The 10886-nt window shown below is 39.4% G+C and overlaps 1 non-coding gene across 1 annotated transcript; it reads left to right on the forward strand.

The window, feature by feature from the left end:
• Positions 1–10460: 10460 nt before the first annotated feature.
• On the forward strand, positions 10461–10565 carry LOC116638019. Its single transcript, XR_004300594.1, has one exon. It is a non-coding gene; the product is annotated as a U6 spliceosomal RNA (small nuclear RNA).
• The last annotated feature ends 321 nt before the right edge of the window (positions 10566–10886 follow it).

Consider the following 10886-nt stretch of genomic DNA (forward strand, 5'->3'; position numbering starts at 1 on the left):
TGCACAAACAATGAATCATGGAACACTATATCTAAAACTAATGATGTGATGTATGGGGATTAACATAACAATAAAAAAAATTTTTAAAAAAAAGTCATTTTTAGGAACTCAAATTAGGCAACAATATGCAACAACAGGACAAACTCTGACTTCAGATTGGAAATCTTCCACTTATTTCATAGGAGGTAAACAAGCTCTAGGGCAACATGTGAGAAAATCAATTAATCATAAAATCGTTTAGCAAGAAAAGAAAAGCTCAGAGAAAAATAGAACCTAGCTTTAAAAAAAAAAAGAAAGTATGTTTAGGGACTAGTCATCCTCTTAGCCAGAGCTATGGTAAATAAAGGCATAGGCAAAGCCATAGTAAAATCATGAAGAAAAGCTCTTCTGTCCAGAGGACAGAGAATCTATTGTCTCTACAATCATGTGGACACAGTGGGTGTGGTGTACTGGCCAAGCATCTTCTGCTCTCCTAGGGTTCACAGGATGCACCTTGCATCTTTATGGCAAAAAATAAAAATAAAAAATAAGGGAAAAAACTAAAATGCCCAAGAAAACCATTGAAGTTTTTTTTTTCAAAAATTATTAATACCCAGTACATTAAGTAGAAAAAAAGAAATCCAGGTTACAAACCATGTGCCCATTATTTTCCATTTTGTAACTCTGTGTGTGTGTCTGTGTGTGTGTGTGCATATGAAAAAATATGGAAGGACTTAGAATAATTTTTCTAGAGTCTTTCTTTTTGTATTTTCTTATTTTTCTCTAATTTTATTTTATTTTATTTAATTAATTTATTTATTTTAAAGATTTTATTTTATTTATTTGACAGAGAGAGACAGCGAGAGAGGGAACACAAGCAGGGAGAGGGAGAAGCAGGCTTCCCACTGAGCAGGGAGCCCGATGCGGGGCTCGATCCCAGGACCCTGGGATCATGACCTGAGCCGAAGGCAGACGCTTAACGACTGAGCCACCCAGGCGCCCCTTTCTCTAATTTTAAAAAAAGTTCTCTCTTAAGAAAGATATTAAAAGTAGCCAACTACCTCGAAGAGTATTATGAATTCATGATTAAATAAGGTGATTGAAAATAAGGCACCCTGGGGCGCCTGGGTGGCTCAGTCGGTTAAGCGTCTGCCTTTGGCTCAGGTCATGATCCTGGAGTCCCGGGATCAAGCCCCACCATCCCCACCCTCGGGCTCCCAGCTTAGCGGAGAGTCGGCTTCTCCCTCTCCCTCTGCACCACCCCACCTCCGCTTGTGCTCTCTTTCTCGCTTGCTCACTCTCTCAAATTAATCAATAAATAAAAATCTTAAAAAAAAAAAAAGAAAAAAGAAAAGAGGGCACCCATATAGTGCTGCTCACATAGCAGGCTCTTCTAAAATATCCTTCTCCATCTTCGATAATAGCTGCCTGCCCTTCAGTGGACCTATAACTTCAAAAAAGTTGCGAAATTGGGCCGGTATGTGTTCCATCATCTTTAATTTATTTTTGCCAACCGATGGGAGCTGAAGTATGGAAAACATCAAAAAGATAATCCTAAATTAACTTGGACTTGGACTTGGAATTTGACCAGACACATGTGCTTAGACATGAATGTATTTACCCCCCACTAAACCTCAGGCCTTGTCCTCACCACTTCTTCATCTGGCTCCCACTTGCAGCACTGAGGAGGTGCTCAGGAACCAAAGAAATTCTGGGAGAGGATTGTTTGGGGATGGAGATGTGGCTCTGAATTGTGGATATTCATATGTATAAATGCTAAAACAGGGCACCTGGGTGGCTCAGATGGTTAAGCGTCTGCCTTCGGCTCAGGTCATGATCTCAGGGTCCTGGGATCGAGTCCCGCATCGGGTTCCCTGCTCAGTGCAGAGCCTGCTTCTCCCTCTCCCTCTGCCACTCCCTCTGCTTGTGCTCTTCTGTCTATCTCTCTGTCAAATAAATAAATAAAATCTTAAAAAAAAATGCTAAAACATATATAATCATCCACATATTTATAGTTATTAATTTTCCATGTTTCTTTGATTAAAAGAGGAGTTTCATCTGTATAGACTCCTCCAGATTTGATGAAAGTGGTGACTGGGGTAGTGGAAAGTAAGAGGTCTCGGCAGGACTGGCTATGTAATTTAAGGGACCCAGGGCCAAATGAAAATGTGAAGCCTGTCATTCTGAAATTATTAAGAATTTCGAGATGATGACAGCAGAGCATTAAAGTAAGAATGGGACCTTCTAAGCACGGAGCCTGGTGTGAATGTACATGAGAGCTGAGTCTCGGAGTCAGGTAGACATGAGGTCAAATTCTAGGTTTTTCATTTACAAGCTGAGTGCATCTCTTGAGGGAGTTACTTAAACTTTTAAAGCTTTTGCTTTCCCATCTGTAAAATCAGAGTAATGAGAGTACAGCAACATTCTCAAGATTGTTGTGACAATTAAGAGAGGTCATTACATATATATAACATTGTTCCTATGCTGAGTGCATAGCATAGTGCCCGGCTCATGCGGATTCTGTCTTCTCCATCCTGTATAGTGCAGTGAGAATTCATATGCTAGAATGTAAGCTTGAGGGTCTCTCCCCAACTTAAAATTATTTTTGGTTACCCACTGTCTACAAAACAAAATAAAAATGCACATGATGGCATATGAAGATCTTTCCTACCAGATTTTCTCCACTTCTCTAGATATGCCACCTATCACTTTCTCATATGTATCAAGATCTAAAATATAATTTGTATTTTCACTTTTCCTTAAGGATCAATAATTATAATGGGCATAAATGACATATGTTAAAAAAAGACATCGGTCCCAAAAGGCGTATGCTAAACCTTACATCACCAAGCTGAGACTTAATTAGGCTCACCTTTCCCAGAAATGGAATCTTGAACCAGTCAATCAGGATTCACCTGATCAGCACTAGTTAGGTCATCTGCCTGATAGACCCTGCCATCCCTTAACGGAAAGTGACCTTACAATAACCAACCCGCTTTTTTGCCTCGTATAACTTCCTTGTTCCCGCTCCCTTCTGCCAATAAGTCTTTCATTTTGTACAGTTCCTCGGATCTCCTTTTTATCTGCTAGCCAGGATGCTGTTGGATGTAAATCAGTTTTTGCTCAAATAAACTCTTAAAATTTTTAATATGCCTCAGTTTATCTTATAACACATAGAATAAATGTTTCTTTGCGCCAGATGCTGTGTTAAACATTTGGTTGCCGGGAACACTAATTCTCCACTCCTGATGTTTCTTCCCATGAGAGGGAGCTTCATGAGCTGTAACACACCTGGATACCTTCCACCTCCCCCCAGGGGAGGAGTGATTTATCTCATTAGGGAGCTTGGAAGAAACTGGGTATTTATAATCCAGCCTCTTCCTCTCTCTGTAGCCAAGCTCCTCACAGGGAGCATGTGTTCTCAATTGATCTCAGGCATGCTTTAAGCTTAGTAGCAAATACCTTTTCCCAGTGGGAGACGTATTGTATAGGACTGCTGGTGACCAGGTGGTAAGTCTGTTTATTTCTGGTGTTCTGTGTCAGGAAGCCCATGTTTCCCAATGTCAGCTTTTTCCATGACAATATCTCCTGTCTGCCCTACTCTTGTCTATTTCTTAATTGGTTCAGAACTTGGGTGGGGAGAATGAGTATTATTTATTAAAGCTATATAAATACCCCAGTACAATCTACATCCATTAGCTCCTTTAAACTTCATAATTACCATATGAGATCAGCATTTTTGTCACCCAATTTTTACAGATAAAGTGAGGATTAGCAATCGACTGAGTGGCGCTGTCAAGGTCTGGACTATATCTGATGCCAAAGATCTTGCCCTTAAAATTTCCCTTTTTTCTTTTTGCATGAAAGTTTAATAATGAACAATAAGAACATTCAGATTTGGGGTTGATGTTGAAAAGAAAGCTAACGTAGTATTGTATCCGGTATACTTATATTCTGTTTGGCAGAGAAGTAAGCCAAGCTAAACTTAAATTCAGCAAATGCTGAGTTTTATTTTAGGAAGAGCAAGCTGTAACCATAATAAAGAACTGTATTTACAGCTAACAGCAATACCCGTGTTACTCTATAGGTCTTACACTACAATTTGAAACTACATTTCATGATTTATAAGGTCTGAAACATAAACAGTAAAAAGTATGTTTTTGGACATTTCTCATTAACAACCATAAAGCTAGCGATTTTGTGTGGAATTGTTTTGTCTATTCGTTCTCAAAACATGTGCAAGACATCTCTGATAGTGAACCCATTCTTTTTTTTAAGATTTATTGATTTATTTGAGAGAGAGAGAGAGAGAGAGAGAGCATGCACATACACGCTCGCACATGCGTGCACGTGCACCCTGGCAGGGGAGGGGCAAAGGGAGAGGGAGAGAATCTTCAGCAGACTCCTGCTGAGTGAGGAGTCCGATGCGGGGCTCAATCTCATGAACCTGAGATTAAGACCTGAGCTGAAGAAATCAAGAGTCAGACGCTCAACCAATTGAGCCACCCAGGAGCCCCTGATGGTGAACCCATTCTGATTTGAACACCTGACTATTTTCAACATTTGGGGAATTCCTTCACACCCCACCCATCTCTGGGAAGGCTTGATTTCCTACTCACTTGGTAAGAAGGAGGAAATTAGAACATCTGAAGTAGCAGATTGCCAATTTATGAGCACCTGAAGAATGAGCTTTGCCTATCCCAGATTTTTTGTGCTGGTACACAAATGAGTCATCAAAAATTCACTAATATTTCAATTATCTATGCTGATGGCAGTTGTACTAATAAGAGAAACGACGAAAGTGGGCAGTGCCAAGAAGTACTAGATCTGGCAGATTTAATGTATTCATTTATATTCATAACTCAACCCCTTCTCCATATGTTCCTAGCTATTATGTTCCATAAGAATTCCTACCAAGACCCCACCCAAGTGTCCCCTCTCTCTTGTGGTCCTAAGAATGTCAACACTGTGCAGTATTTTCTTCTTTATATGTCTGTGTCTCTCCATATGTTGCTCATCAAGATGTATTTTTCCCTTTGTCATAGTTGTCTAATCCTATTGATTCAACACATTATATTTCTACCAAGAAAGCAATACATATTAAAGACTCCCAAGCATTTAACTACTTTTTAAATGTAAATCTTGCTACATTTCCCATATTCCCTGACCTGACATTTCTCCCTTTCTAAGTACAATGCTTGCCACTCTTGATTGTGTCTTTAACATTTTACCCAAAATTGCAATTGGAAAGGCAAAGAAAACAGAAGATGAAAGAATGTAATTTGTATTCTTTGTAACCTTCATTATTTATCAAATATACTTCTTTTATAACCATTTTTATAGCAGTTCAAGACATGCCTAACAGCCAATGTTCACTCTTTTACAGGCCCAGTGAATAATGGAAAGCCTAGAGAATCCTGGCTTGGAAAAAGCAATCGATAAGGTTAGTTTGAGACTACTTACTATTGGAGAAATTTTCTTTTCTTTGAGAGAGGTTGGCTGATGGCAACCAGAAGAGCTTCTAGAGAACAGTTGTAGACTCAAAACGTGCGTTAGTCCACATAGATGCACCACCTTGTTTACAAAAAGGCTTCACTTTTATTGCCTCGCTGATATTCATACAACCTGGTTACAGAGAGTATTTTGCACATTTAAAAAAAAAAAAATGATAACTTGAGGCACAGAGAGGTAAATGACTGGCTCAAGAATAGGTAACGTGTGATTACATAAGTTTCAGGTTGTAAACTTTGAATCCAAACTCCCCTCAGGAACCTGATGGTGAAAAGGACTTCCAGGCCCCAAATTTCCTGAACTGTATGATGTCAAGAATTTGGGAGCGTAGTACCAACTTGATTTGTCTCGTTGCATAGAAGGATATCCAACTTGGGGCTGAGAATTCCACATCAGGGTCTTACAGGCCTTTTCCTTCCCACTAGTCTTTCCTGCCCACTATTCTTTAGTTGCCTACCTTCAATCTTCTGCCAACAGCAACCCTTACCTCTCTGGCTTAGGCAGGCAGTTCTAAAGAGTTGTTGTTGGTTACCATGGTAACAGACACTTAAGTTTCAGCTTCAAATGCCCCTTTTAATGAGGCAATTTTAAGAATATTCATGATAAATTACCAGACTACAAACTTAACTGTGGGAAGTTTTGCTTTGGAAAATCTAATAAGAAGAAAGCAGAAAGAATGAGCAGCGAGTGAAATAGAGGAAATGGGGCCAGATTTGGAGGGGCAAATGGAAGGAATGCCAGCTCTGACTACCAAAAGCCAAATCAGAATCCATTCAAACCAGTGCTTTAAATTATAGACGGTCGTTGAAGGGCTACAAGCAGATGCAGCCAAGATTCCTGGGGAGGAAGAAGGAGAGAGTGAGGGGCAGAGAGGACAAGAGTTGAGCGTGGCCTACAGAAGGCTGTGCATTTTAAAGAGCTTCCATTTTCTATTTTATTGCTGACTGGGGTGGCTAAATGTAAGCAACAATCTTCCTTTTGTTTCTCCATTTCTCCATTTATGAAACCAAGAGAGACTGCAATCTGGAGAGAACACAATGAACTAGAATGTGGAATTTGGCATAACTGAATTTTCATAGCAACCTAGGTTATCCCCAAACCCCAAAGACAGAGCAGTCCTGATAATGTTCCAGGATTCTGTTCTCAATCTCTTATCTATTCTACCCACTACAAATTTCACTGAAAAATAAAAAGACTTTAATACATGGCTACACTATTACATGGAAAGAAACCTACCATAATTACCCAAAGGAAAACATGTCAGTAATCCTTGTTATGCTTTACTAGAAAAGCATGCCTCATCTGTATAGGATAGCCTAATTTTGTACCTGGTCAAACGAAGGCAAGAGGGTAGCCTAAAAGAGCTTTCACAGACACTTTAGGTCTCTGGCCGGGCTCCTTAGGTCCCTACAGGAACATCTTACTCTTGCTGCTCACAGAAAGCACCAGGGAACAGATGCATTACAGTTTGTGACAGGAGAACAGCCTGTGGATTCCGCCTACTCCCTCCAGTCCATCTGGGAGGTGGGTGAGACAGGGAGCCCACAGAGAGGGGGGCTCTCCTGGGAATCCCTTGGGGTATCGTGGCTATTGGTGCTTTATTTTCAGTAGATGGCACTGTGTCTATTGAGATAAGCAAAAGGAGAGTCTAGATGGGAAATCTAATTGTTTCTAGAGAAAGCACACTGCATGTAAGAATGCATTTTTTTTTTTTACTTAGTAACATGATAACACGAATACTATTCAGTATTCATGTTAGCACCTTCTTTGGAGCCTAAGGAACTTCATGATTTATTATTCTGGCTCAGATGCAGGGCTGTGGTCGAGCCCAGGGCCAAGCTATGAGGGATAGAGTTGGGATAAGAATAAATCATGCTGCATGTTCACACACTTTATCACCCAAACACATATATCAGAACCTGTACTCCATCTGTGCTCTGGATCCCCACCCTTTACCCCCAAAAGGAAATTCTGACATCTCAGTTTCTACCCAGCACATGGGAATTCCCACACCCCCCCCCCCCCCCCCCCCCACCCCCGAGTCAAAGTAACCAGAACAGTGTCTTGTACATTGGTAGTCTTGTGTGGCAGATACTATTATTTGCCCACCAGCCATTTTCCTTTCTAATCCACACGCAATTAATTTTTTCTTTCTTCTGAGTGCTTTTGGAAAAGTAGACCCCAGCACCACCAGAAGACAAATCAAGTTTATTATGGTCTTTTAAATGGGAAGAGAATCTCAAGTTTGCTTCTTAGAAAATAAACTCTAAACACAGTATGGAGGATGGAATAGAAGAAAAGAGGCTCTGTGAGGCAAGTAATGTGCTATGCACTTAGTAGAATACCCTCTTTTATTCCTTACGATAATTTTAAGATAGGTACTATGCTACCCATTTTACAGCTGTGAAAACTAAAGCTCAGAAAGTATAAATAGCCTACCTAAAATCACCCTTGCAATTGATTGGGCATATTATGAGATTCTAACCGTTAGAAGAGAAATCTGCTATGTGACTTATGGGAAAGGAACATGCAAGGAGAAACCTCCTATTTCTGTCCCATGACATTACTTTCTGAATATAACCCCTGAAACTACAGCAGTCATCTTGAGACAATTACAGAAGCCAACCTAAGAGAATGAGACAAAAGTGTGAGGATGACAGAGCAAAATGATGGAAAGAACCTGAGACCTTGATGATGCTGTTGAGCTGCTGAATTAACCAACCCTCAAACTTCAGATTTATATTTCAGCCACTTTGAAATATATGTTCTGTTACTTGTGGCCCAAAACATAATATCCTAACTAATACAACCTAAGAACTAACAATGAATGATTAGAAAACAATTAGTGCTTGAGCTAAAAGCAGCTATGCAAACAGTGAATGCCAAGGAGTCAGGATATGAGAGTCCACATATTAGGGACTCTATAATGGATCATGTCTAAGGAGACTAATAAGATCCTTTCTGGGGGAGTCTGAAAAAGATAACATTTTCTCTCATCTCCTCAAGAACCTTTCTCCATCAGTTAACCCATCTCTCTTCTGTATCGTCAATGTTTTCTGTATCTTCAGTGTTAACCCATCTCTCTTCTGGATCTTCAATGTTTTCTTACAGGGTCACTGGGGAACCATAGTTATAAGTATTTTCTTTTGTCTTATATGCATATTAATATTGCTGCTGTGGCACAGGGATGCACCTTCTTAAATACCATTTAAGTTTTGCACATTAAAGGGGCACCTGGGTGGCTCAGTAGGGTTAAGTGTCAGGCTCTTGATTTTGGCTCAGGCCACGATCTCAGTGCAGTGAGATCAAGCCCTGCATCAGGCTCTGCACTCAGCAGGGAGTCTGCTGGAGATCCTCTCTCTCTCCCTCTCCCTCTCCCCTCCCCACCCGACTCACATGTGTGTGTGCATGCACATGCACTCTCTCTCTCTCTCAAAAAAATAAAATAAAAAATAAAAAATAAATTTCTTATATTAAAAGCTAACAATACCTTTGTCAAAATCAGACTTTCTTATATATACCACTCTAAATAGCTTTTCTCTTTCATAATCATCTACTAAAATAGCTGTCTTCAGTTCCTATCCTTCAAGTCACTCTTCAACCCATGGCAATTTATACCTGCAATACCTCAACAGGACATTGTCTCTTATAAATGTTACAAAATAGTAATAAAATAGGTTATCAATTGCTAAGTAACAAGCTGCCCCCCAGACATGGTCATTTAAAACAGCAGTCACCATTTAGTAACTTTCATGATTCTGTGGGTTCACTAGGCTTGAGTGGATAATTTTTTTCTGCATGGCATTGGCTGGAGCTGTGGTCATCTGGAGGCTTGACTGGACTAAAACATCCACAAAGGCTCATTCACATTGCTCGCGTGTGGGGTTGGCTCTTGGTTGGGAGCTCAGCTGGAAGTGAGTCCTTCTTCTCATGGCTCCTCCATATGTGGGCTTCCCACAGCATGAAAGCTGAGTTTTAAGAGGGAATATTCTAAGTTTGTGAAAGTAGAAGCTGTCCAGTCTCAGAAATGAAACAATCCGACTTCTGCCACATTTTATTGGTCAATACAAGCCCAATAGGGCTTCAAGAGGAGGGATCCAAGAGGAGGGAAATCAATTTTATTTCTTGATGAGAGGAATAGCAAAGAATCCGCAGCTATCTTTAATATACTGCTGTAATTAATGGTTTTCCTTATTGCTAAATCCAATGAAAACAATACATTCCTTATTTTATGTGACGTCTCAATTCTTAAAATATTCTATTCTTTCAAATTCCATGACAACACACTCTTCTGGTTTTCTTGATACTTCTAGAGTTATTCTCACTTTCTTGTGATGAATCATCTTCATTTCCTCAAACTCAAAATATTACTCTTCCTTAAGATTCCATCCTTGGTCCTCTTCTTTTATGACTTCATACATTCTTATCAGATATTCTAATAAACTCTTAAGACTTTCATTACTATCTACATATTAATCACTCTCAAATCTTTATTCACAGCTCATATTGCTCACTTAAGTTTCAAACCTAGATATCCCATCTTTACTGAACATCTCCTATTTTCATTTAAATATCCTACAAGCATCATAAATTTAAAAAGTCTAAAATTGAGCTCATTGTATTTTTTCCCAAAGCTTCTATTTCAATGTTATCTTTCTCTGTGAATAGTACCATAATTCTCTCAGTTGCATGATACAGAGAATTTGTCATTTTGACTCTTTCCTTTTGCTCAACTATACATCCAGTTGCCAAGGCTAGTTAATATTATCTTCTTAATATCTTTCAAATGTGTTGTCTACATCTCTTCTCCAGTAGTCTAATACTGAACTCTAGGTCAGACCACTATCATCTTTTACCTGATATATTTCAGCATTTCTATCTAGTCTTCTCACCTCCAGACTGGCCTCCTCTTTAATTCATTTTTCACACTGAAGCCAGAGTAGTTTTTAATGCCAATATTAGGTCATGTTGTGCTCAATTTGGCAGCATATATACTAAAATTGGAACAATACAAAAAAGATTAGCATGGCCTCTGTGCAAGAATAACTTATAAATGTAAAGCATTCTTTATATTTTCTGTGTTGATGGGCATGCAATCTATAGAGATGTAATATACATGATAATAACAGCACAAATCGGGAGAGGAGTCATAGAGGAACAAAGTTTTTTTTGGCATATTATTACAATTAAATTGATATTAATCTGAACTAGATTGTTATGAACAAAGGTGTTAATTGAACCCTCATAGCGACCACTAAGAAAATGACTCAAAAAATTTAGTAAGAGAGGCGCCTGGGTGGCTCAGTCAGTTAAAGAGCTGACTCTTGGTTTTGGGTCAGGTCATGATCTCATGGGTGGTGAGATCGAGCCCTGAGTTGGGCTCCATGCTCAGTGGG

The sequence above is a fragment of the Phoca vitulina genome, unplaced genomic scaffold (assembly GCF_004348235.1).
Source record: "Phoca vitulina isolate PV1807 unplaced genomic scaffold, GSC_HSeal_1.0 scaffold1, whole genome shotgun sequence".
NCBI classification, from domain to species: Eukaryota; Metazoa; Chordata; class Mammalia; order Carnivora; family Phocidae; genus Phoca; species Phoca vitulina.